The sequence below is a fragment of the Artemia sp. Qi Xiang Cuo genome, chromosome 4, assembly GCF_049724085.1.
Source record: "Artemia sp. Qi Xiang Cuo chromosome 4, ASM4972408v1, whole genome shotgun sequence".
In the NCBI taxonomy this organism is placed as follows: Eukaryota; Metazoa; Arthropoda; class Branchiopoda; order Anostraca; family Artemiidae; genus Artemia; species Artemia sp. Qi Xiang Cuo.
The window spans coordinates 19,745,101-19,771,551 of record NC_142797.1 but is presented as its reverse complement, the minus strand read 5'-3'; positions in this window follow the sequence as shown (position 1 = coordinate 19,771,551).

Below are 26,451 nucleotides of genomic sequence, written 5' to 3'. Positions count from 1 at the left end.
GCTTTTTTTACTTGGTGTGCAGTCACATATAATTTGCAGTCACTTTTAGTGTGCAGTCACTACGCGTAAACATATAAAATAGACTTAATAAAAAATGTTAGAACATTTTAATGCAGCGAAAGCCTATATGTAGAGAATGTACAAAAATGAGTATCGGAAATTATTCAAATTTTCTTTATAAAATATGCGATGAAATTCATCTCGCTTTTTATTAGGATTAATCTATGTGTTGAGAGCAAAATCTTGGTAACAGCAGCAATGTTGTCCATATACATAATTTCCTTTAGCTCAATTTTTTTTAATTAAAAAGCTAAGTTTATGCACAATTTTGTAAGAGATATTAAAGAGAAGACATTGAATAACTAGCAAAATATTTATACACACGACTTAAAGTAAAAATGTTTTAAGACCTGAATATGCTACCTAGAGTAATCCGAATCTACATCCTCATAAATCCTTGCGGGTGCCTTGATTGTTTTCCTCGGCCTAAATCTTGATTCGGATTTTGGTTTCTTCCTAAGGATGTATTTATATTAGTCATTTCACTCCCCGGTGAAAGAGTCCAAAATGGAGGGATTCCCTCAATATCAAAAGATGCTTTACGTTACAACACGCGGCACTATAAAAGAGGAAAGGCAATCATTTTCAACAACAAAGAATTTAGCCCTGCGCTGTCACTTTGACCCCAAAATGGTACCGACGTTGACCGGGATAAGCTGTTCCTCAAGCTTAGAGAATTAGACTTCGATGTTTATTGCTATAACGATCTCACCCTCCGAATTAATTCACGAAAAGCACTACTGTTGGTGTTTTCTGACCTATTTGGCAACTGGATGATTTCTACAGCTTTTCAGAACTCGGAGTGTCGCTGGAGAAACACTGTAGTATTTTTCACAGGTTTTAGGAAGCGTGCATGTACCGTGCGACGCATTTGTTTTTCTTGAAGTTCTTGTAGAAGAAAAACAGGCTGGCAAAGCATTTTAATAATTACATATGGCCCACGAAACTTCATGCCTAGGTCCCTTGTAGTGAATTCCTGTAAATATGTTACCCATTTCTAGTTCAGGGGATTTACACATGAACGTGTTTGTTATATTGTATGGCCTTTTCTTCACGTGATTTCTTCATTTCTCGTGTGCCGATTTGGTGAGTAAGAAATAGCGATTCGACCGAAGCGACTATGTAATCCTCATGTCGGGTATATTCTGTCCTGTTAGGACGATTTAACTGCAAGTCAAGAAAGGTAGTGGGTTGTCTTCCGAAGATCATTTAATATGGCGATAATTTTGTGCTTGCGGAAATACCGGTGTTGATGGCAAGCTGAATTTCGGAGAGATATTTGCTCCAATTAATTTGATTTTGGGAGCAAAAAGGCTCTAGCAATTGCCTTGACGGTTTTGACTGAAATTTCACATTGTACATTAGCTCGGGCGTTATATGGCGTGGTGCAGCGGTGTTTAATATCCATACTCGCTAGAAATTTCTGCATTTGTTTGGAACGATAAGTACGAAGAGTCACAAATCAAAAGCTCGAACAAACGGAAGTACCCTATCACGTTATCCCTAAGGAAATCACAAATTAATCTTGCCGTCATGTCCTTTAACGGAGCTAACATGACGAATTTCGTATAATGCTCTATAAGTATAACTATATGACGAGCCGGAGCACCAGTGTCATTAGGTGATGGTGGGAGGGGATCTGCGGTATCAATGCTAACTATTGCAAATGGATACACTGCAGTATCTGTTTGCCCTAATACTGGATGTATGGACTTCGGGATTTTATTTCTTCTTAAACAAATATGACAATTTTGACATACCGTTTTTACCTTTTTGCTCATGTATAGAGAAATGCAAATTTCTTTTAATCTTTCGAGTGTTTCTTTCGACCGAGCCATTTGCTCCAAACAATTTTCGGTCTTATATGGATCCGACGTTTTCCTGGTTGTTCTCGTGAATAATTAAATGAAAAAAAAACAAGTTTTTTTTAACTGAAAGTAAGGAACGACGTTAAAACTTAAAACAAACAAAAATCATTCTGTATATGAAAGGGGCTGTCCCCTCCTCAACGCCTCGCTATTTACGCCAAAGTTTTTATTGTTTAAAAAAAATAGAGTTGTGAGAAATTCAAACTTTGGCGTAAATAGCGAGGCGTTGAGGAGGGGACAGCCCCTTTCATATACAGAATAATTTTTGTTCGTTTTAAGTTTTAACGTCGTTCCTTACTTTCAGTTAAAAAATACTTCTTTTTTTTTTGAACGTTTTTGAATTAATGCAGGTTTTGATTTTGGCTCACCGTACATGATACATAATTAAAACTAAATTTGAATATTAATTTTACTTTTATTTGGTTAAATGGCTTTCTCGAAACTTGTTTAATTTTTATTTACGAACGTTTTTATTAGTAATAAATATACGTAACTTACGTAACGAACTTCTATATTCATATATTCTTAATACGAGTATTAGAGGGTTCGCCCCCTAGGCCCCTAGTCAATACCTTGCTCTTTAAGCTAAAGTTTGAATTTTGTTCCAGTTCTTAAAAAATGACCTTAATCACAAATGCCGTTAATTAGAATAAATAGTTCTTATGAAAGTACTAAAAAATCTTTGGCTTAAAGAGCGAGGTATTGACTAGGGGGTGAACCCAATCATATACGTAATGTATTCTGTCGTTTAAAGTTTCGATGTTGCTCCTTACTTTCAGTTGAAAAACTGGTTTTTTTTTATATAAAATTTCTGATCTTTTTTTTAATAATGCTGGGAAATCCGGCGCACCTTCATAGCAATGTCCCTTCCCCCATGAAAACTTCCTTCATGGAAAGATCTTCCCACGTAACCCCCAACCCACCAACCCCCCCCCCAACTACCAGAAAAAATCCCCCTTGGAAACGTCTGTATACTTCCCAATAACCAATACTATATTTTAACATTAGGTAAAGTTCATAACTTTCAGCCCTCCCCCCGGGGACTTCGGGGGATTAAGTCATCCTAAAAGACATAGCTATCATATTTTCCACCATTCTGAACAAAATGGCTATCTCAAAATTTTGATCGGGTGACTTTTGGAAGTAATGAGCGTGGGAGGGGCCTAGCTGCCTTCCATTTTTTTGGTCACTCAAAAAGGGCACTAGAACTTTTAATTTCCGTTCCAATGAGCCCTCCCACGATAGGACCACTGGGTCGATACGATCACCCCTGGAAAAAAAACAACAAATAAACACGCATCCGTTTCTTTTTTATCTTGGGGGCAGAAGATAAAATCTAGAGGATCATTCAAAGAAGACTAAATTTTGGCCAATTTTCTAGGGAGACAAAGGAGTTGCGTCCGCGCTTTGAATTTTTAAGTACCCACCTTAAGGTTTGCATAAGAAAGGAACTTACTGTAGTAAGTTTTAATCAGCTCAATTGTTTTCAATCCATAATTGAAGTCAAATAAATGTTTTTTCGGAATTGGTCCCTTCTTAGGCTGTTCAACAAACAAATTAAAAACAGACATATTGAGTCCATTTTTGGGGAGGACTCGCTTTTTTACTGCTTTTTTTCTGTGTGTGAATGTCCCCTTACACTTCAAACTTGTCATAAGTTCAGACAATATAAATAAAATAAAATTATTGGCGTTGGGAATATGGAAATATGGCTCAGCCAATCGAACAAATTTAGGGTTCTAATTTGAATCCCGCCGCTGGGCAGCACCGGCACGTATTTTAGGGCAAACAAGTCTTTCAGTTTTCTCGAAATTTTGGTCAACTTGGCCAAGGGCTGTGAGTTAACGCCAATTTGAGCAATTTTCTGGCCCCTTCCCTCTCAAATAAATCTTCTTGTCTACTTAGGCTAGCAAAGAAAATTGAGAATTCTGAAAAATTTTAAACTAATTCAAAAAATACATTTTTATTTTAGCCAATTTTAAAATCAGGTCGCATTCAAAATGCTGTTTGGAAGTTATTTTTTTTTTCGTTTTTAAGAAACAAAAGAAAAACTTTTCCCAAGTACTGACAGATGAAATTTCCAAGCAATTTGAAAACAGAGCTTTTGGGTCTTTTCGAACATAATTTGCAGACAAACCAATGTTTTTAAGCCTTTTTGTTGTTGTTTTTTTTTGTGCGGTTGAGACTTTTTGCCCAAATACAAATAGTGCCTGAAAAATACTACAGACAAAGTGGCGCTCCCCTGTCCCACTTGGGCTGATCTTTATGTACGGTAACTGATTTGTGAAAAAATCAAAACAAGAGTTTTCCTGTTTGTTCTTGTGAATAATTAAATAAAAAACAAGTTTTTTTAACTGAAAGTAAGTAACAACGTTAAAACTTAAAACGAACAAAAATTATTCTGTATATGAAGGGGCCGTCCCCTCCTCAACGCCTCCCTATTTACGCCAAAATTGTTATTGTTTAAAAAAAATAGAGTTGTGAGAAAGTCAAACTTTAGCGTAAAAAGCCAGGCGTTGAGGAGGAGACAGCCCCTTTCATATACAGAATAAGTTTCTGTTCGTTTTAAGTTTTAACGTCGTTCCTTACTTTCAGTTAAAAAAAAAATTTATTTAATTTTTGAACGTTTTTGAATTAATGCAGGTTTTGATTTTGGCTCACCGTACATGATACATAATTTAAACAAAATTTGTATATTGATTTTACTTTTATTTGGTTAAATGGCTTTCTCGAAACTTGTTTAATTTTATTTACGAACGTTTTTATTAGTAACAAATATACGTAACTTACGAATTAACTAACGTAACGAACTTCTATATTCATGTATTTTTAATACGTTTATTAGAGGGTTCGCCCCCTAGTCAATACCTTGCTATTTAAGCTTAAGTTCGAATTTTGTTCCAATTCTTTAAAAATGACCCCTTAATCACAAATGCCGTTAATTAGAATAAATAGTTCTTATGAAAGTACTAAAAAATCTTTGGCTTAAAGAGCGAGGTATTGACTAGGGGGTGAACCCAATCATATACGTAATGTTTTCTGTCGTTTAAAGTTTTGATGTTGCTCCTTACTTTCAGTTGAAAAACTTGTTTTTTTTATATAAAATTTCTGATCTTTTTTTTTAATAATGCTGGAAAATCCGGCGCACCTTCATAGCAATGTCCCTTCCTCCATGAAAACTTCCTTCATTGAAAGATCCTCCCCCGTAACCCCCAACCCACCCACCCCCTCCCCCCAACTACCAGAAAAAATCTTATAACTTATTATTGCTTGACTAACTGTTAGCTGATCTTTTGAGGAGTTAAAGATGGGGGACTGCCGCCTCCCAAACCCCCCACTTTTGAAGATTCTTGTGTTAAGGCTTTTAATTCCTGAATACTCAAATCAAATGCACAGTAAGATTTTTATCAGCCGCCCCAGGCCCCATGTTATCAAAGCATTGGAGACTTACCTGTAACCTGAAGGCCGACTGTGATATTCTTCTGGAGACGCCTGTTGAGCCGAAGGATTTAATAGATTGGATTTAAAAAAGAAACTGAGTTTCTTTTTTAAACTGTAAATTCAATATATAAAAAAATTCTCTGGCGGAGAATCGAACTCGGATCATCCGCCTGACAGTCAGGAATAGCGACCACTGTACCACAGAGACATTACATTATTTTTATTCGGTGCGATGTATTTTTGACGCAAGCAAATCCCCACAAGACTTGATATTTGTTTTTTGGAAAACAGGGAAGGAGTGATCGGATCGAGCTGAAATTTTAAGGATAAGCTCCCAGGCCCCAGGAAAGCTTATCCTCTAGATTTCAGCCCGATCAGACAACGTTAAAGGGGGGCTGTGGCGGGGAAAATTAACATGGGCTCTTATAGGAAAACAAGGTTTTTCGTAAATGTAATTTCGGAAGAAAATTTTTTTGGTATGTGAATATCAAAGGAACCTAACAGGTCGAATTTCGCGTCAAATGAGTCCTCATTCACCCGGATCCGTTGCCAACTGTAGCTTGTAGGTGTGCCTTAAAAAAAAAAGAGAAATGAACTTTAAATGGCTATATTTGGTCAAACCTGTTATAACATATGTACAACATGGAAATGTACTTACAATATAGTTCAGAGACCTAAACTCCACTTACGATGTTTGGCCTAGTATATATATATATATATATATATATATATATATATATATATATATATATATATATATATATATATATATATATATATATATATATATATATATATATATATATATATATATATATATATATATATATATATATATATATATATATATATATATATATATATACTAGGCCAAACATCGTAAGTGGACTTTAGCTCTCTGAACTATATTGTAAGTACATTTCCATGTGGTACATATGTTATAACAGGTTTGACCCATAGAAAGGAGGGTTTCTGAGGTATATATATATATATATATATAGGATATATATATATATATATATATATAGATATATATATATATATATATATATATATATATATATATATATATATATATATATATATATATATATATATACTAGGCCAAACATCGTAAGTGGACTTTCGCTCTCTGAACTATATTGTAAGTACATTTCCATGTTGTACATATGTTATAACAGGTTTGACCCTTAGAAAGGAGGGTTTCTGAGGATTTTTCTTTGTGGGTGTTGAAAATACGATAATGGATTTATAGAATACGATTCTTTAATGTCCCTATCGCCTGTATTTCCAGATGTGACATTGAAAATACATGTATGAATTAGTGTTACTAATGTTTATGGCTAGTGACCTGCAAATAATACGAAGGAATGACCCTGCGACAAGCAAAAAAAATCAGCACTTTAGACCCTGTGCCATGCTAACCTAATATAACAACACAATTATATACTATTTCCCTACTTTAACTATATATAAGGAAGTACTATAACTACTCAAACTATATCATAAGGAAGGGACTCCCATATAGAAGGAAGAACATGGCGAATCGAAAGTGAAGACCTTGTAGACCTTTTAGTCGGTTTTCTAACAGCTGATGAATTCCTTGTCTCATATACAGGCTGACATCTCTCAAACATACCAATCAAACATCCAGGTGCATTTTTATGCAATATATCAAACATAAACAGAGACTAAAACATAAATATGTCAAATTATAAAAATTAAAAAGACCTGAAACTGGTAAAATATTAATTTTTTATAACTATCTCTAACTGATATACGATTGTCACAAATAATAAGAACCCGAATTGCCGAATTTTGGAGAGCACGTAATGACTTCAAATGTGTTTGAAAAGTAGATGACCACATCAAACAACACTAAATCAAATAAGGGTGGACAATAGAAAAATATACCAATTTAAGTAAACTAACTGGGAAAAAATATTTCAACTTTCGCAGAATCCCTACATTCTGAACAATTTTAGATGATATACATTGTATGAACTTTGAGAAACTAAGAGTCTCATCCACTATTACACCAAGATATTTCACAGAGGCTACACGCTCAATACGGTAAGATCCCACATTTAATTCCCTTAACCAAGAAAAATTATCTGGCGATCTAGAAAAAATTATCCAATGAGATTTCTTATAATTCCGCTTTAGGTGATTAACTTTCATCAACTTTTTTATCCTTGACATACTATCTCTTGTCATAGTTAGTAATTCACTATCTGTTCTTGCTGCCACCGTAAGACATGTATCATCCGCAAACAGCAATAAAGCTTGATTAGGGTCCCGTGCTGTAGTACTTAGTGCTGTAGCTCATGCCTTGATGTAAGCTCAAATAGCGGGAGAAAGTATCGCTATAGCAGTACACGATGTTAGGAATACGTTCAACTCGTTAGTCCGCAGAGCCATGCTTCTTCACACAACAAACATAGAAGTTCATCCCTCTGTTGTATGCATCTTGTGAGATTTATATTCGTGGCTTAAAATACATATCAAAATTATCGATTACAGTTCTATATATATAGAACTGTAATCGATACAGTTCTATATATATATATATATATATATATATATATATATATATATATATATATATATATATATATATATATATATATATATATATATATATATATATATATATATACACATATATATATATATATATATATATATATATATATATATATATATATATATATATATATATATATATATATATATATATATATATATATATATATATATATATATATATATCAGGTGGTGGGACAAAAACTTCTTTTTCTTCCGACGATTTATCTAGTCCATACTTTTGATTTTCAAAGGTATGGTTGGCATTGATGACCTTATCCATGTCAAAATCTAAACCCCAGTCATCGTCGCTATCATTTTCAATTTGTTTGGTTCGTTTTACCTCGGCTTATCTTTCATTATTGTCAAATACATATCCTCGAACCTTCGTTTTTTAACAAAAGTAAGGTAGGCATTGATGACCTTATCCATGTCAAAATCCCAAATCCAATCATCATCGCTGTCCAGGTTGATTTTCATTGACTCACTCGCAAGTTCGGTGTCGCGTGTATTCAAACCACGTGTATCTTCATTTTTATTTTTGATACGCCACCGCTTTTCTTCTAACCGTGTGTGACTTTGTTTTTCATTTTCGTTTGACTCGCTCACTTGCTCGGTGTCGTATGTCTTCTAACCGCTTGTGTCTTTGCTCTTCATTTTTAATACGCTCTAATAGCAGTTTTCGAATATCTTCTAACCGCCCGTGTCTTTGCTCTTCATTTTCATTTTTGACACAGTTTTGGATTTTGATTACTTCAGACAATTTAGCAATGGCTAAATTGGCATAAAAAACGATCTAGATAGTTCAGAAGTCTAAGAAGATTCTTTAAGAGTCTTAATTTTGTGGAAAAAATTATATGAATAACGTCATTCACACTTTTCGCACTTATGTGGAAAAATTGAAGATTTTCATGCATGGAAAAGTTTACTTTAAATTGCCTAGAGAGCGAAAAATTGGTGATTGCAAAATTATCTCTATATTTTCATGTATGGAGAAGTTTTTGTTAAATCAAACAGCTCGTGGTAACGAACTGTAGGTAAGGAGCGACCCGGCTCAACAGTAACTGAAACTCTAAAAAACGGAATTTTGATACCAATAGATGGATAAAAACAATCAGACTTTTATGCTGATTTCAAATATATAAGTTTCATCAAAATTAGTCCTACCCATCAAAATTTACGCTCCTGAGAAAATTTGCCTGATTTTCGAAAAAAGTGGGAAACACCCCCTAAAATATATAGAACCTTAATGACAATCACACCATCAGATCCAGCGTATCAGAGAACCCTACTGTAAAGGTTTCAAGCTCCTATCTGCAAAATTGTGGAATTTTGTATTTTTTGCCAGAAGAAAGATCACGGATGCGTGTTCAGTTGTTGTTTTGTTTTGTTTTTTTTTCCCAGGGGTGATAGTATCGACCCAGTGGTCCTAGAATATCGTGGGACGGCTTATTCAAACGGAAATTAAAAGTTTTAGTGCCCTTTTTAAGTGACAAAAAATGAGGGCAATTAGGCCCCCTCCCACGCTCACTTTTTTCCCAAAGTCTTCCGATCAAAAGTCTTCTTTCAGAGTCTTCATTCAGAGTTCAAAGCGATAACACCTATCTAAAAACAGATATTTTTTCGAACATAATCAAATTAGTAAGTTTCGCAATCTAATCTCAGTGAAGTAAAAGAACATTTATTTCATAACGAAATTGGAACGTTTTACGAGCACCATCAGATTAGTAAGTTGTGCAATCTAATTTACTGTGAAGATCAATATATGCAGTAAATAGCTATAGTAATTACATTTGAGTGAAAAAGGATTATAATTGCGCAACGTTTGGATTATAAAACTTGGAATATAAAGGATTATAAACAGCACGTTTTTTTAGATTTTTGGGGGGTAGTCAAACTCCCCCCTTGCGAGTAAGTCTCGTTTTATGTTTTGAATTATCATTATGCTCTTGCTCGAGTAACGGCGTAATTCACATGACGGTGCTTGTTATCAGTCTTCAGTGGCGGAGTTGGATTACTTCACGGATTTTCGAAGGCCAAATTCTCCTGTTGCCGTTTCTATTATCCAAGTTTGATATTTAGCCATTATTGAGTCCTGCCTGTCCTGGTTATAATTTTAGCCGTGCCAGTAATTAAAGGCCAAAGCCAACAGTACGTTAAGATTAGAGTGAGTAAACAAACAATTTATCTATTTGAAGTGGGTGAAGTCTCTTTACTTTAATTGGTATGGGTCGTAATCGTAAACGTAATCGTCCTGCTGAGGACTCAGAAAACCCGTTGAATTCTACATCTACTAGTACCGAAAGTTCTATCACCCAAATTACTGTGGAAACTTTATCACAGAATTTTAATAAAGTACTTGAAGCTGTCCAAGAAAATGGTAGAAAACTAGACATGGTGAACGATAAGTTAAAACCACTAGACGATCGTGTTTCCAAAATAGAGGTGACCCAGTCTGACCAGGGTTCTAAAGTTGCTATTCATGATAGTAGAATTGAAGTTCTAACAAATGAGAACTTATCTTTGAAATCACAATTATCAGTTCTTTCTGATGAAGCTAGGGTCCAGGGTAATTCAGTATTGGAAATGTCAGACAGGCTCACTAAACTGAAAATTGAACAGAGGAGTAAAAACATAATTTTTTGGAATGCAGGTTGCAAAAGTGAAAATGTTACTGTTGCTTTGTTCCAGGGTATTGTTAAAGTGGGTTTAGAACAGTCTATAGTACCACCATTCAAAGTTATCAAACAGTTCGTGGTAACGAACTGTAAGTAAGGAGCGACCCGGCTCAATGGTAACCGAAACTCTAGAAAAGGGGTTATTGATACCAATAGATACATCAAAAGAATCAGATTTCAATGCTGATTTCAAATATATAACTTTCATCAAGTTTAATGCTATCTATCAAAAGTTACGCGCCTGAGAAAATTTGGCTGATTTTCAAAAAAGGGGGAAAGACCCCCTAAAAATTATAGAACCTGAATGAAAATCACACCATCATATTCAGCGTATCAGAGAACCCTGCTGTAGAAGTTTCAAGCTCCTATCTACAGAAATATGCAATTTTGCATTTTTTTGCCAGAAGAAAGATCACGGAGGCGTGTTTATTTGTTTTTTTGTTTTGTTTTTTTTTCCCCAGGGGTGATCGTATCGACCCAGTGGTCCTAGAATAACGTGGGAGGACTCATTGGAACGAAAATTAAAAGTTCTAGTGCCCTTTTTAAGTGATCAAAAAAATGAAGGGCAACTAGGCCCCCTCCCACGCTTATTTTTTTCGCAAAGACACCTGATCAAAATTTTGAGATAACCATTTAGTTCAGCTTGTTTGAAAATAAGATAAATATGTCTTTTAGGATGACTTAATCCCCCAAAGTACTCAGAGAGAGGGCTAAAAGTTATGAACTTTACCCAATGTTAACATATAGTATTGGTTATTGGGAAGTATACAGAAGTTTTCAGGAGGTTTTTTTTCTGGTAGTGGGAGGGAAGGGTGGGTCGGTGGTTATGTTGGAGGATCTGTTCATGAAGGAAGTTTTCATGGGGGAAGGGAAATTGCCATGAAGGGGGCGCCGGACTTGCCAGCATTATTTATTGGTTATTGGGAAGTATACAACCATTTTCAGGAAGGATTTTTTCTGGAGGGGGGGGCTAGAGGAGGGGGTTACTCTGGAGAATATTTCCGTGGAGGATGTTTCTTTGGGGTAAGGGACATTTCTATGAAGGGGGTGCCGGATTTCCAAGCATTATTTAAGAAACGATCAGAAATTAAATAAAAAAACAAGTTTTTTCAACTGAAATGTAAGAAGGAATATTAGAACTTAAAACGAACAGAAATTATAACGTATGTGAGGGGTTCTCCCCAAGTCAGTACCTCGCTCTTTACGCTACAGTTTTTTTTTAGTGCTTTCAAAAGAGCTATCTATTCTAATTAAACGGCCTTTGTGATTCAGGGGTTTCTGAATCAAAATTTTTTTAACTTTTAACGTAAAGAGCGTGGTATTGACTAAGGGGAGAACCCCTTCATATAAGTAATAACATATACGTAATAAAAAAAACAATAAAAAAACAAGCGATACGGCTCAATAGTAATCGAAACTTTTAAAAACGAAATTTTGATGTCAATAAATGTATCAAAAGTATGTGTTTATAATGCTGATCCTAAATATATAAATTTTATTAAGTTTAGTATTACTCATCAACGGCTACGAGCCTGAGAAAATTTACTCGATTTCTGAAAGAGGGGGGAAACATCCCATTCACGTGAAAGAATTTTAATGAAACTCACACAGTCATATTCAGCGTCACAAACAACACTAGTCCAGAGGTTTCAAGCTCATATCTGCAAAAATCTGCAACTTTGTATTTTTTTCCAGAAGAAAAATATACGAATATAGAAGTTAGTTACGTAAGTTAATTTGTAAAGACATCCATTTAGCAAAAGAAAAGTAAAATTTTTATACAAATAAAAGCTGCATTAACTAAAAAACGATCAGAAATTAAATAAAAAAAACAAGTTTTTTAAACTGAAAGTAAGGAGTGACATTAAAACTTAAAAAAAACAAAAATTATTCCATGTATAAAACGTACTGTGCTCTCCTACAACTCTTGCTCGGTAAGCTAAAGGCTGTATATTTCGCCAAGAAAATATTTTTTAAACAATATAAAAATTTATAGCAAATATAGAGGCGGTTTGGATGGTAAAGCCCCAATAAAATAAGGAATAAATTCTGTTCGTTTTAATTTTTAATGTCGCTCCTTACTTTCAGTTTAAAAAACTTGTTTTTTTTATTTAATTCAGTGTAAGAAGGATGCCAAATTTTTCTAAGTTGAACTGAGTGACAAGGAAACAAAAAATGGTCTATTATGCAGTGCAAAAAAAACTAAAGCATAAGAGCGTTGGTACAGTCAAGGGATTGTTTCTTAGTGATGATGCTACCCTTGAGTTACGTCGGGCGAGGCACGTTTTATCTTATAAGCGAGCCCAGTTACGAGAGGCGGGTGTTGATGCTTGGGTTTCTAAATCTTTCCCACCTTGTGTTCAATTTAAACGACCTGATGGATCGATCGCCAAGTATTTTCAGAATGATGTAATTACTGAACTTCCTAGACCGGTTATTAGCCATGACTATGGAGGGCGTAGTGAAAAAGGTCGATTCGGAAAGCAGAAGTGAATGTTTTGCTTGTTTGTTGTTAATCAAGGAAAATTATATTTGTTTTTATAGTTTGTGATGTAAAGTTAAGTAATTTAATTGGCTGTTAGAGTTTAGATTGGATACCCTCTGTGTGATTATATTGTGCTCTTTGGTGATTAATAATGATTGTTTTCTTCGCTTGCCTTTATTTAGAATTTATACCTTATTTCTTTTGGGGTTTTATTTTTTCATTTTTTCTTTTGATTATTTTTGCTTCATTTTTTGTTGTGAGTATTGAGAGAGTATCTTTAGTTGTGATTGGTACATGCTCTATTCGTCACCACAGGCCATTTGGATCTTTAATAGATAGTGGTTAGAGATCTTGTTCTACCTCTGGGGGCTCGTAGTATAATTGATTTGGAAAATAAGAAGGTTAATTTTTATAATTATTTTAATGAATGTATTAATAGAAATTTGGACTTTGTGGTTCCAGCTTTTAACCCCCTGAGGATTCTAAATTTGTTTTTAGTTATGATTTTCATGATGTTGAGTATCGGCATGGTGGATCGGAAGATTTTGGGATTTTTCATTTGAATTGTCAGGGCCTAAATACGACATTTGATTTTTTAGCGAATCTAGGTAAACGTAATATTTTCCATGTGCTTGCTTTGACGGAGACCTGGTTGAGGGACCACCATTCTGCTCTTTTAGATATACCTGGATATACTTTGTTTATTCGGATCCGGGAGTTACGTCAACACGGGGGCCTTGCGGCTTATGTTCGTGAAGATCTCCATGCTAGAGTCCGACATGATCTAAGTGAATATAAGGAAATGGTGTGCGAAACACTAGTATTACAAGCTAAATCGAATAATGTTGATACATATTTAGTAATTGTATATAGGCCTCCTTCTGGTTATATTCAAGAATTTTTTGAGAATCTTCATGAACAGCTGGCAAAAGTACAAATTAGTAATAACTCTTGTTTTGTTCTAGGTGACTTTAATATTAACATGCTGGATATGGAGTGTTCTGTGACTTCTCAGGTATTAAATTTGTGTATGTCTTATGGGCTGTTCCCAACGATTAATATCCCAACTAGAGTTTCTAGGACGTCTGCAAAACTTTTGGATAATATTTTTTCCAATTCACCTTTTAGATCGCCAAGAGTTCTTGTAAATGTGGAATCTGACCACTTTGGTGTTTTTGCAGATTTTGAGGTATCTATCCCTAAGCGAGAAACTCCTGAACGGAGTAAAAGAGTTGTAGTTTTTGATCGTAGTGCCCTATTGAAACTAAAAAATAATATGGATCATATTGATTGGGTATCTCTGTTTGGAAATGAGAGTGATATAAATACTAAATTTTCACTCTTTTATAGTAAGCTTTTAGAAATGGTTAAGGAAGTGGGTGCAGTGAAGAATTCGAATGGTCCAAAACATAATGGGAGGAAGCCATGGATAACGCATGACCTTCTTCGAAAAATAAATGTAAGAGATAGACTGTTTAAGTCACAAGCTTTAAGACCGACGGATGAGAATAAAGAGCGATACCTTGTTTTTCGTAATTGTTTGAATAATCTCCTCCGTGAGGCTAAACAAAAATATTTTAGTATGAAGTTCAATGATGTTAAAGGTAACCCGTTGAAAACTTGGCAAATAATCCGTAATGTTATAGGTCAGCGGTCTAATATTCAACCAACTGAAGTGACTATTAATGAGCTTATAATTGCAGATGGTACTGGGATATGTAATGAGTTTCTAAATCATTTTTGTTCAGTAGACCTACAAATAGTCGAGATGATTTCCTCGTCTCCAGATGACCCACCCTTTGGATCTACTCTACCATCTCCTGCAAATGTATCGCTACATCTAAAGATGATTACATTAGATGAGTTAAGGGATATTATCTATAGTATGAGAAATAGTTCGTCCAGTAGTGACCTAGTTAGCCTAAAAATTCTAAAATACATTTTCCCTTGTATATCTGGTGTTTTGACATCACTGATTAATGATTGCTTCCGTCAAGGAAGGTTTCCAGATTGTTTAAAAAAAGCAAGAGTGACACCGGTTTATAAAGGTGGTGATAGAAATGATTTGGGTAATTATCGCCCAATATCAGTCTTGCCAGTTATTTCTCGTCTTATTGAAAAATGTTTTAGTAATCGGTTGACCTATTTTTTAGAGAAGTTTAAATTTTTGAATAATAATCAGTTCGGTTTCAGAAAATATAGGAAGACAGAGGATGCATTGATATTTTTGACTAGTATAATTAACATAGCTTTAGATGAAGGATTTAAGGTTGGTGCAGTGTTTCTAGACTTACAGAAGGCTTTTGATACAGTTGACCATGGCCTACTCCTGAAAAAATGCGAGGTCTATGGGATCTGAGGTAAAACTCTTGACTTTATACGGAGTTTCCTTAATAACCGGTACCAGTTTGTAGATATGACTTGTATACAATCAGGTGCCCGCCCAGTGACTAGCGGTGTCCCACAGGGGTCATTTCTTGGTCCGATTCAGTTTTTATTGTATATTAATTATATGCCTGATTGTATCCCAGGTTGTTGTTTTAATGTTACTGATATGGTCAAAAATCCCAGGAATGAGACGGTGTCATTATTTGCTGATGACACAGTTGCTGTTAGTACCGCGAAGACAGAAGAATTACTTCAGATATCGATGAAAGATGTTATTGATAGGTTATATTCCTGGTTGAGGGTAAATAGATTAAAGATTAATCTGGGTAAGACTAATTTTGTTATTTTTTCCCGTTCACCAGATTTTTATCCATGGTTTCAGGATATTGTAACACAGTATGGAGCATTAAAGCGGATGTGTTCTTATAAGTACCTGGGGGTTTATATTGATGATGTTTTATCATTCAAGCGCCATGTACATTATGTTTGTAAAACCGTGTCTCGTAACCTGGGTAGGCCTATAATGAGAAAACTTAAGCATTTTTTTCCTCCTTTTGTTATGCGCCTTCTTTATTATTCCCTTATCCATCCATATATATTGTATTGTAGTAGCGTTTGGCTTGGAACATTTCCTTCTATTGCTCGGCCAATACGAGTTCTACAAAACAACGCTGTTCAGCTGTTAGATGGCCTACAACCCCGGGACTCGGTACGAAACGTGTATGAGCGTGTAAAGATACTGCCAGCTTCTGGATTAAGGGAGTTGTATACACTTCTATTCATTTTTAGGATTCAGTGGGGTATAAACCTCCCGTGTTTTGATAGCTTGGCTAACCTGAGATCTTCTGCCCATGATTATGATACTAGGTCATCTGCAGAGATTAATATTCCACTGGTAGTTTCGGCCCGATCGATGTTTTCTTTGCTTCACAGGGGGATCAGAAGTTGGAACCATCTTGATCAAAATATAAAAAATATAGGCGATATTTCTTCGTTTAAGATAGTAATTAAAGGGATACTTTTTAGTAAGTATGAATTTTAGTTTTTTTTTGTTTTTTTTTAATAATGATATTGTTAAATTTGTTTGGCTCCTGGGGGTGATGATTATGAATATGATAGCAAATTTAATTAAAATGTTAAGGTTTGTGGTGCTGTTTGGGGACTGTGTTATAGATAGGTTATTATTTTTTTCGTTTTTTTCTTTTATTGTTGTTTTGTTATGTTAGTGTATTTTTGCCACCCCCTTGGACAAGTTTTTACTTCTTGGGGTGGCCACTAAACTTATGTTAAATTGATTGTTTGTTTAAAATAAATCTCTCTCTCTCTAAAAAAAAAATTTTGAGATAGCCATTTTCTTCAGCATGGTCGAAAATATAACAATTTTGTCTTTGAGCATGACTTAATCCCCCAAAGTCCCTGGTGGAAGGGCTGCAAGTTATAAACATTACCCAATGTTTACATATAGTATTGATTATTGGGAAGTATACAGACGTTTTCAGGGGGGATTTTTTCTGGTAGTGGGGGGGGGGGGTCAGTGGTTACGTGGGAGGATCTTTCCATGGATGAAATTTTCATGGGGGAAAGGATATTGTTATGAAAGGGGTGCCGGATTTCTCAGCGTTATTTAAAAAGACGATCAGAAATTAAATAAATAGTGTTTTTCAACTGAAAGTAAGGAGCAATATCAAAACTTAAAACGAACAGAAATTATTACGTATATGATTGGGTTCACCCCCTAGTCAATACCTCGCTCTTTACACTAAAGATGTTTTAGTACTTTCATAAGAGCTATTTATTCTAATTAACGGCCCTTGTGATTAAGGGGTCATTTTTAAAATTGGAACAAAATTCCAACCTTAGCGTAAAGAGCGAAATATTGACTAGGGGGGGGGGGCACCCCCTAATTTACATATTAAAAATATACGACTATAGAAGTTTGTTGTGCAAGTTAATTCGTAAGTTACTTATATCTATTATTAATAAAAACGTTCATAAATAAAATTATTTCGTTTTAATTATTCATGTACGGTGAGCCAAAATCAGAACCTGCATTAATTCAAAAACGTTCAGAAATTAAATATAAAACAAAACATAAAAAAAACAAGCTTATTTAACTGAAAGTAAGGAGCGGCATTAAAACTTAAACGAACATAAATTATTCCGTATATGAAGGAGGCTGTCCCCTCCTCGAAGCCTCGATCTTTACGCTAAAGTTTGACTCTTTCTCACAACTCTATGTTTTTAAACGATAAAAAACTTTAGCGTAAAGAGCGAGGCGTTAAGGAGGGGACAAACCCTTTCATATACGGAATAATTTCTGTTCGTTTTAAGTTTTAATGTCGCTCCTTACTTTTAGTTAAAAAAAACTAGTTTTTTTATTTAATTGCTTAAAGAGCAAGAAACTGGTAACTGCAAAAATAGTTGTATATATTTTGACAATGGGACAACAATTCAAAAACCTTATAAAAGAAAACCAAAAGTTTGATGAATTATGTCTCCCCCCCCCCCTGCACCACAAGAGTGAATTTATCGTTTTTGTATCTATGACGCATACAACATTATAAATGGAAAGTATTTAATAAATTAAAAAAAAATGAAATTTTTTTTACGTTTTGTTCAGAATTGCTAAAATTGTTATGTAAACTGCAAAAATATGTATGGTGTCGGAGCAATCATTTTAATTTTTAACTCAAACTAGTAAAATACCTGACAACTTTGAAATTAGTTTTTTTTTGGTTTTTTTTTTTTCTTATAAAAACAACTCGATACATGAATAAGGCCTACAGGTTTGGACGTAACCAGGTATATAATGATTTTAGGATGGCCTAAAAAACGAAAATTTGAAGCATCAAGTGCGACATCACATTTACGGGCAGCTAAAGGAAAGGCAATTGTCTGAAGTAATCAAAATCCAAAAGCCTGTCAAAAATGAAAATCAAGATCAAAGACACAGTTGGCGGTGACTTGCCAAAAATTAATCTGAGGAGCAAAGACAAACGCGGTTTGAAGACATGCGACACCGAGCATGAGAGTAATTCGAAAATGAAGACCAACCTGGACAACAAGAACCAAAACGTGACAAAATTGAAAATGATGGCGATGATGATTGGGTTTGGGATTTTGACATGTATAAGTAGATAATTTCGGAGACCACACTGCCTTTCCATGACGATAAATAAAAGTTCAAATAGGGATAAAATCCTTTTAATAGACAGTGATGATAGAAATTCACAAAAATGCCAGATATTTCGGTCACATATACAGTGACCGTCATCAGTAGTAAAACTTCGTAGTAAAATTTGAACTTTTATTTATCGACATGTATAAGGTCATCAATGTCTACCGTACTTTTGTTGAAAAAACAAAGGTTCGGTGATATGTATTTCATAATGATGAAAGATAAAAAAGCCGAGGTTAAACGAACCAAAGAAATTGAACATGATAGCAATGTTGATTGGGTTTTAGTTTTTTGACATGGATAAGGTCATCAATGCCTATCATACCTTTGAAAATCAAAAGTACGCACTAGATAAATCGTTGGAAGAAAAAGAAGTTTTGTCCCACCACCTGAATAATATTGAATTGCGTTAAGAAGACTAGTGACGGTGAGAATCTACTATATATAGAAGCTTGCCGACCGATATATATATGTATATATATATATATATATATATATATATATATATATATATATATATATATATATATATATATATATATATATATATATATATATATATATATATATATATATATATATATATATATATATATATCATAAATAACACAAGGTTACACAACGGAGTATTGAAAAATAAAGAAAAAAAAGAAGAAAACGCAATAAGAGAAACAAGACTTCAATAACAATCTATATACAGCAGTATAGTCCAAGGTACTATTTCTGAGAGGCCCCCGTACCAAACAGGTTTTTCTGGTAGGTAATTCTAATCTAGAGGTCAATACATCTTTCAAAGAGGAACGAGTACGCAATACCGGGTCCTAGTGTGATTGATTTTTTGGACAATTGCCTTTAGTCAAGACTATTTTTTTGGGAATGTGTCGTTGCTAAAGCTAACTCTCATTGGAAAAAGAGGTATAAAACTTTTTGTTTTTGATAAGAATTGCACAATGAATGTATCGTTTGACGTGGGCATTTTTTATGAGCCAATCAGAGGTTGTTCAATATACGATAACTTGATTTGTTGTTGGGATTTGAATAAAAGATATAGTTACGTTATTTGCTTGCCCGTATAGGTATTCCTATGTTATTTGCTTGCGTGTATAGGAATTCCCATGTTAATTGCTTGCGTGTATAGAAAATCCCATGTTATTTGCTTGAGTGTATAGGAATTCCCATGTTATTTGCTTGCATGTATAGGAATTCCCATGTTATTTGCTTGCTTGTATAGGAATTCCCATGTTATTTGCTTGCATGTATAGGAACTGCCATGTTTTTTGCTTGCATGTATAGGTATTCCCAAGTTATTTTGCTTGCGTGTATAGGAATTCCCATGTTATTTGCTTGCATGTATAGGAATTCCCATGTTATTTGCTTGCGTGTATAGTAATTCCCATGTTATTTGCTTGCGTGTATAGGAATTCCCATGTTATTTGCTTGCATGTATAGATATTCCCTTGTTATTTGCTTGCATGTATAGTAATTCACAAGGTATGTGCTTGAGTGTATATGAATTCAATTGTTTTTTGCTTGCATGTATAGTAATTCCCATGTTATTTGCTTGCATGTATAGGAATTCCCATGTTATTTGCTTGCATGTATAGGAATTCCCTGGTTATTTGCTTGCGTGTATAGGAATTCACATCTTATTTGCTTGCATGTATAGGAATTCCTATGTTATTTGCGTGCTTGTATAGGAATTCCCATGTTATTTGCTTGCGTGTATAGGAATTCCCGTGTTATGTGCTTGCATGTATAGGAATTCCCAAGTTATTTGCTTGCTTGTATAGGAATTACCATGTTATTGGCTTGCGTGTATATGAATTCCCATGATATTTTCTTGCATGTATAGGAAATCCCATGTTATTTGCTTGCATGTATACGACTTCCCAAGTTATTTTGCTTGCGTTTATAGGAATTCCCATCTTATTTGCTTGCATGTATAGGAATTCCTATGTTATTTGCTTGCGTGTATAGGAATTCCCATGCTATTTTAAGGGCTTATGTCCCCCCCCATGCTATTATAAGAGTTTATTTCCCCTTCCTATGCTATTCCAGGAGCTTATGTTCCTTCCTATGCTCTTATAAGGGCTTTTCCGTGTGGTTTTTCTTTACTTGGCACCCATTAAAAACAAAATTTTTGTGTTAAATAAGTAGTTCTTATATCTTTTAAAAGAGCTTTACGGAATTTGAGACACTCTTTTGCCTGATTCCGTTTGATTTTTCTTTACTTAGTGCTCATTAAAAACTAAATTTTTGTGTTAAATAAGTAGTTCTTGTATATTTTAAAAGAGCTTTACGGGGTTTGAGAGACTCGGTTGTCTGATTCCGTGTGATTTTTCTTTACTTGGTGCCCATTAAAAAGTTGCAGGCGAAAACCCCGTGTGGATGAGTTGAAATAAAAATTTTTAACAAGAAATGACTGACAAGTGTTTTGGGGGAGATGGGTTGATTGGCAGAAGGATGTATTAGCGAATTTAAAGTGGAGGGCGAGTTGCTAGCGAAAAATCTAAGCTAATAGGGGTTTTTGACCGTAAACTCTAGTTTTTTGTCAGACATTTGTGGAAAATACAATTCGTTGGTTCATAGGTGAAACTTAAGTCCAGGTATGGATAGAAAAATAAACTATTTCTGTAGAATCTGAGCTAATAAGAGTTTTTGACCATAAACTCTAGTTTCCTGTAAGAAAATTATGCAAAATACAATTCTCTCGTTCAAATGTGAAACTTAGGTCCATTGTCTGGTTCAAATGTGGAAAAAACCCGTGTGAATGAGTTAAAATAGAAATTGTTTAACAAGAAATGACTGAAAAGGGTTTTGGAGGAGATGGGTTAATTGGCAGTAGGATGTATTAGCGTAGTTATAGTTGAGGCCGAGTTGCTAGTGAAAAACCCGTGTGGATGAGTTGAAATTAAAATTTTTAACAATAACTGTCTGAAAAGTGTTTTGGGGGAGATGGGTTGATTGGCAGAAGGATGTATTATCGAAGTTATAGTGGAGGGCAAGTTGCTAGTGAAAAATCTAAGCTAATAAGGGTTTTTGACCGTAAACTCTAGTTTTTTGTAAGAAAATTATGGAAAATACAATTTGTTGGTTCATAGGTGAAACTTAAGTCCAGGTATGGATTGAAAAATAAACTATTTCTGTAGAATCTGAGATAATAAGGGTTTTTGACCATAAACTCTAGTTTCCTGTAAGAAAATTATGGAAAATACAAGTCTCTCGTTCAAACGTGAAACTTAGGTCAATTCTCTGGTTGAAATGTTAAACTTAAGTCCAGTTTCGGATGCTCATAATAATGAGGACTGATGGTTCTAATTCAATATTTTTTTTTTCATAAAAGCAAACTATTTTTTTTTAACTTAGAAATTATTCAACTTTTTTTTTTTTAATAATCTTAAAATGACAAAATATTCTTACGGCTATAACAATTGTAATCTGTGATTGGTCAGAGACACAATGTGGCTTTCCCACTGGTATTCTATGTCCGGATATCGACACTACCTAGTCTATTACATGTATTAAATCAATATCTTTTACGCAGTAGTACGATAAACACATAATCCATATCTTTTAAAAAAGTGAAGATGGAGCATTTTAATAAAGTGTGTTCACATGTCAATGTTATTGTAGCATTGAATGCTGACAAGGAGAAGTATTTAAACTACGAAACAAGTAAAAATGGTAGCACTATTGGAAATGTATGTGTGCATTGTCATGACAGTAAGGAATTTAATTTCTTTGAAGTACCAAAAAAATTCAACTCTTTTTATGGTGGATATGAAAGAGTGAGATATCCAGAGATGATAGCACTCAAAGAAAATGCCAACATCAAAATAATAGTTGATGAAGAGGGACATCTTCTTGCCAGTGCTTGTGGTAACATGCTACCTCTTGTTACACCCCATCGTCAACTTTCGGGTATTAGCATTCATCGGAAGATCAAAAGAAGACATGCATACTCTTCTACTAATATCATAAACTATATCTTGTCGACGTGCCGAAACTGTTACCTTTGTAAAAATAATGTTGTAATAGACAGTGAAATTGCCTGAAAAATAAAAAGAGCATTGGCAGAAAATATCACTAAGGAATATAAAGATGAATCGATGAAAAACAAAGTGCCAGCAAACTTCACTACCATTAATCAAACAATTAATGAACCAAATAATAGCAAAGATGAAGTGCATATTGAACATTTGGATGACCCCCCATTAGAAAAGTGTTCACATGCTAGTGTTATTGTAGCATTGAATGCTGACAAGGAGAAGTATTTGAACTATGAAACAAGTACAATTGGTAGCACTATCGGAAACGAATGCGTGCGTTGTCATGACACTATGGAATTAAATTTCTTCGGAGTACCAACAAAATTCAATTATACAAATGGTGGATATGGAAAAGTATCATTTCCAGAGATGTTAGTACTCAAAGAGAATGCCAACATAAAAATAATAGTTGATGAAGAGGGGTATCTTCATGCTAGTGCTATAGGTAACATACTACCTATTGATAGAACCTTTCGTCGGCTTTTAGGTATTAGCATTCAAATGAAAGCAAATAGGAAAAGAAAGGCCTACTCTGCTACTAATATCATAAACCAAATCTTGTCTACGTGCCTAAACTGTTACCTGTGTAAAAATAATGTGATAATAGACAGTTAAATTGCCAGAAAAATAAAAAGGACATTGTCAGAAAGTATCACAATGGAATATAAAGATGAAACGATGAAAAACAAAGCACCAGCAAACGTTACGTCATTGATCAAACGGTCAATGAATCAAATAATACCAAAGACGAAAAGCATATTGAACCTGTTCATGAGACACCAGTAAACACTGTGTATGATTCAAAATGGAATAATGATTATTCCACTGATTATGAACTAAGAGAAGACAATAACTACGATATCAAGAGAGAACATGGTGAACCATTTTATGGAACAGATTCAAAATGTCCAAAGTTAATCATTGATATTAATAATGTATCATAATATATTTTTGTATTAATATTCTACATAACACTATTTCATTAAAAACATTACATTGTTATGTGTTCATTATTTTTTAGAGTAAGCTAGCACATCAAGCGTTTAGAATGTCTAGTGAAGTTTGCTGGCACTTTTTGTTTCATCGATTCATATTAATAGTCCTTAGTAATATTTTCTGCAAAGGTTCTTTTTAGTTTCCCGAAAATTTCACCGTATATTACAACATTATTTTTACAAAGGTTAAAATTTTGACAAGTCAACCAGATATGGTTAGTCATATTTGTAGAATAGTATGAATTTCTTCGTTTGATCTTCCGTTGAATACTAATACACAAAAGTTGACGATGGGGTGTAACAATAGGTAGCATGTTACCACAAGCACTGGCAAGAAGATATCCCTCTTCATCAACTATTTTTTTTTTTTGCATTTTCTTTGAGTGCTATCATCTCTGGATATCTCACTCTTGCATATACAACATAAAAAGAGTTGAATTTTTTTGATACTACAAAGAAATTAAATTCCTTACTGTCATGACAATGCACACATACATTTCCAATAGTGCTACCATTTTAACTTGTTTCATAGTTTAAATACTTCTCCTTGTCAGCATTCAATGCTACAATAACATTGACATGTGAACAGACTTTATTAAAATGCTCCATCTTCACTTTTTTAAAAGATATGACTTATTTGTTTATCGTACTACTGCGTAAAAGATACTGATTTAATACATGCAATAGACTAGGTAGTGTCGATATCCGGACATGGAAATACCAGTGGGAAAGCCACATTGTGTCTCTGAACAATCACATATTAAAATTTTTATAGCAGTAAGCATATTTTGTAATTTTAATATTCGTAAAAAAAAAAAAGTTGAATAATTTCGAAGTTTAAAAAAATAGTGTTTTTTTATGAAAAAAAAAATATTGAATTATAAACATCAGTCCTCATTATTATGAGTATACGAAACTTGACTTAAGTTTCACATTTGAACCAGAGAATTGACCTAAGTTTCACATTTGAACGAGAGAATTGTATTTTCCATAATTTTCTTACAGGAAACTAGAGTTTATGGTCAAAAACCCTTATTATCTCAGATTTTACAGAAATAGTTTATTTTTCAATCCATACCTGGACTTAAGTTTCACCTATGAACCAACAAATTGTATTTTCCATAATTTTCTTACAAAAAACTAGAGTTTACGGTCAAAAACCCTTATTAGCTTAGATTTTTCACTAGCAACTTGCTCTCCACTTTAAATTCGCTAATACATCTTTCTGCCAATCAACCCATCTTTCCCAAAACACTTTTCAGACATTTCTTGTTAAAATTTTTTATTTCAACTCATCCCCACGGTTTTTTCACTAGCAACTCGGCCACCTTTATAACTACGCTAATACATCCTTCTGCCAATTAACCCATCTCCTCCAAAACACTTTTCAGTCATTTCTTGTTAAAAAATTTCTATTTTAACTCATTCACACGGGGTTTTCCACATTTGAACCAGAGAATGGACCTAAGTTTCACATTTGAACGAGAGAATTGTATTTTGCATAATTTTCTTACAGGAAACTAGAGTTTATGGTAAAAAACCCTTATTAGCTCAGATTCTACAGAAATAGTTTATTTTTCTATCCATACCTGGACTTAAGTTTCACCTATGAACCAACGAATTGTATTTTCCACAATTGTCTGACAAAAAACTACAGTTTACGGTCAAAAACCCCTATTAGCTTAGATTTTTCGCTAGCAACTCGCCCTCCACTTTATATTCGCTAAAACATCCTTCTGCCAATCAACCCCTCCCCCCAAAACACTTTTCAGTCATTTCTTGTTAAAATTTTTTATTTCAACTCATCCACACGGGGTTTTCACTTGCAACTTTTTTAATGGGCACCAAGTAAAGAAAAATGACACGGAATCAGACAACCGAGTCTCTCAAACCCCGTAAAGCTCTTTTAAAATATACAGGAACTACTTATTTAACACAAAAATTTCGTTTTTAATGAGCACTAAGTAAAGAAAAATCAAACGGAATCAGGCAACAGAGTGTCTCAAACCTCGTAAAGCTCTTTTAAAAGATATAAGAACTACTTATTTAACACAAAAATTTTGTTTTTAATGGGTACCAAGTAAAGAAAAACCACACGGAAAAGCCCTTATAATAGCATAGGAAGGAATATAAGCTCCTGGAATAGCATAGGAAGGGGAAATAAACTCTTATAATGGCATGGGGGGGACATAAGCCCTTAAAATAGCATGGGGATTCCTATACACGCAAGCAAATAACATGGGAATTCCTATACATGCAAGCAAATAACATGGGAATTCCTATACACGCAATCAAAATAACGTGTGAATTCCTATACATGCAAGCAAATAACATGGTGTTTTCTATACAGGCAAGCAAATACCATGGGAATTCCTATACACGCAAGCCAATAACATGGGAGTTCCTATACACGCAAGCAAATAACTTGGGAATTCCTATATTTGCAAGCAAATAACAAGGGAATTCCTATACACGCAAGCAAATAACATGGGAATTCATATTCACGCAAGCAAATAACATAGGAATTCCTTTTGCATCTATCAATATACATTGTTATTCATTTAGTTTAAAGCATTTTAGAATTGAGTTCCTATACACGAAAGCAAATAACATGGGAATTTCTTTACACGCAAGCATATTACAAACGAATTCCTATACATGCAAGCAAAAAACATGGGAATTACTATACAAGCACGCACAGAAAATAGGAATTCATGTACATG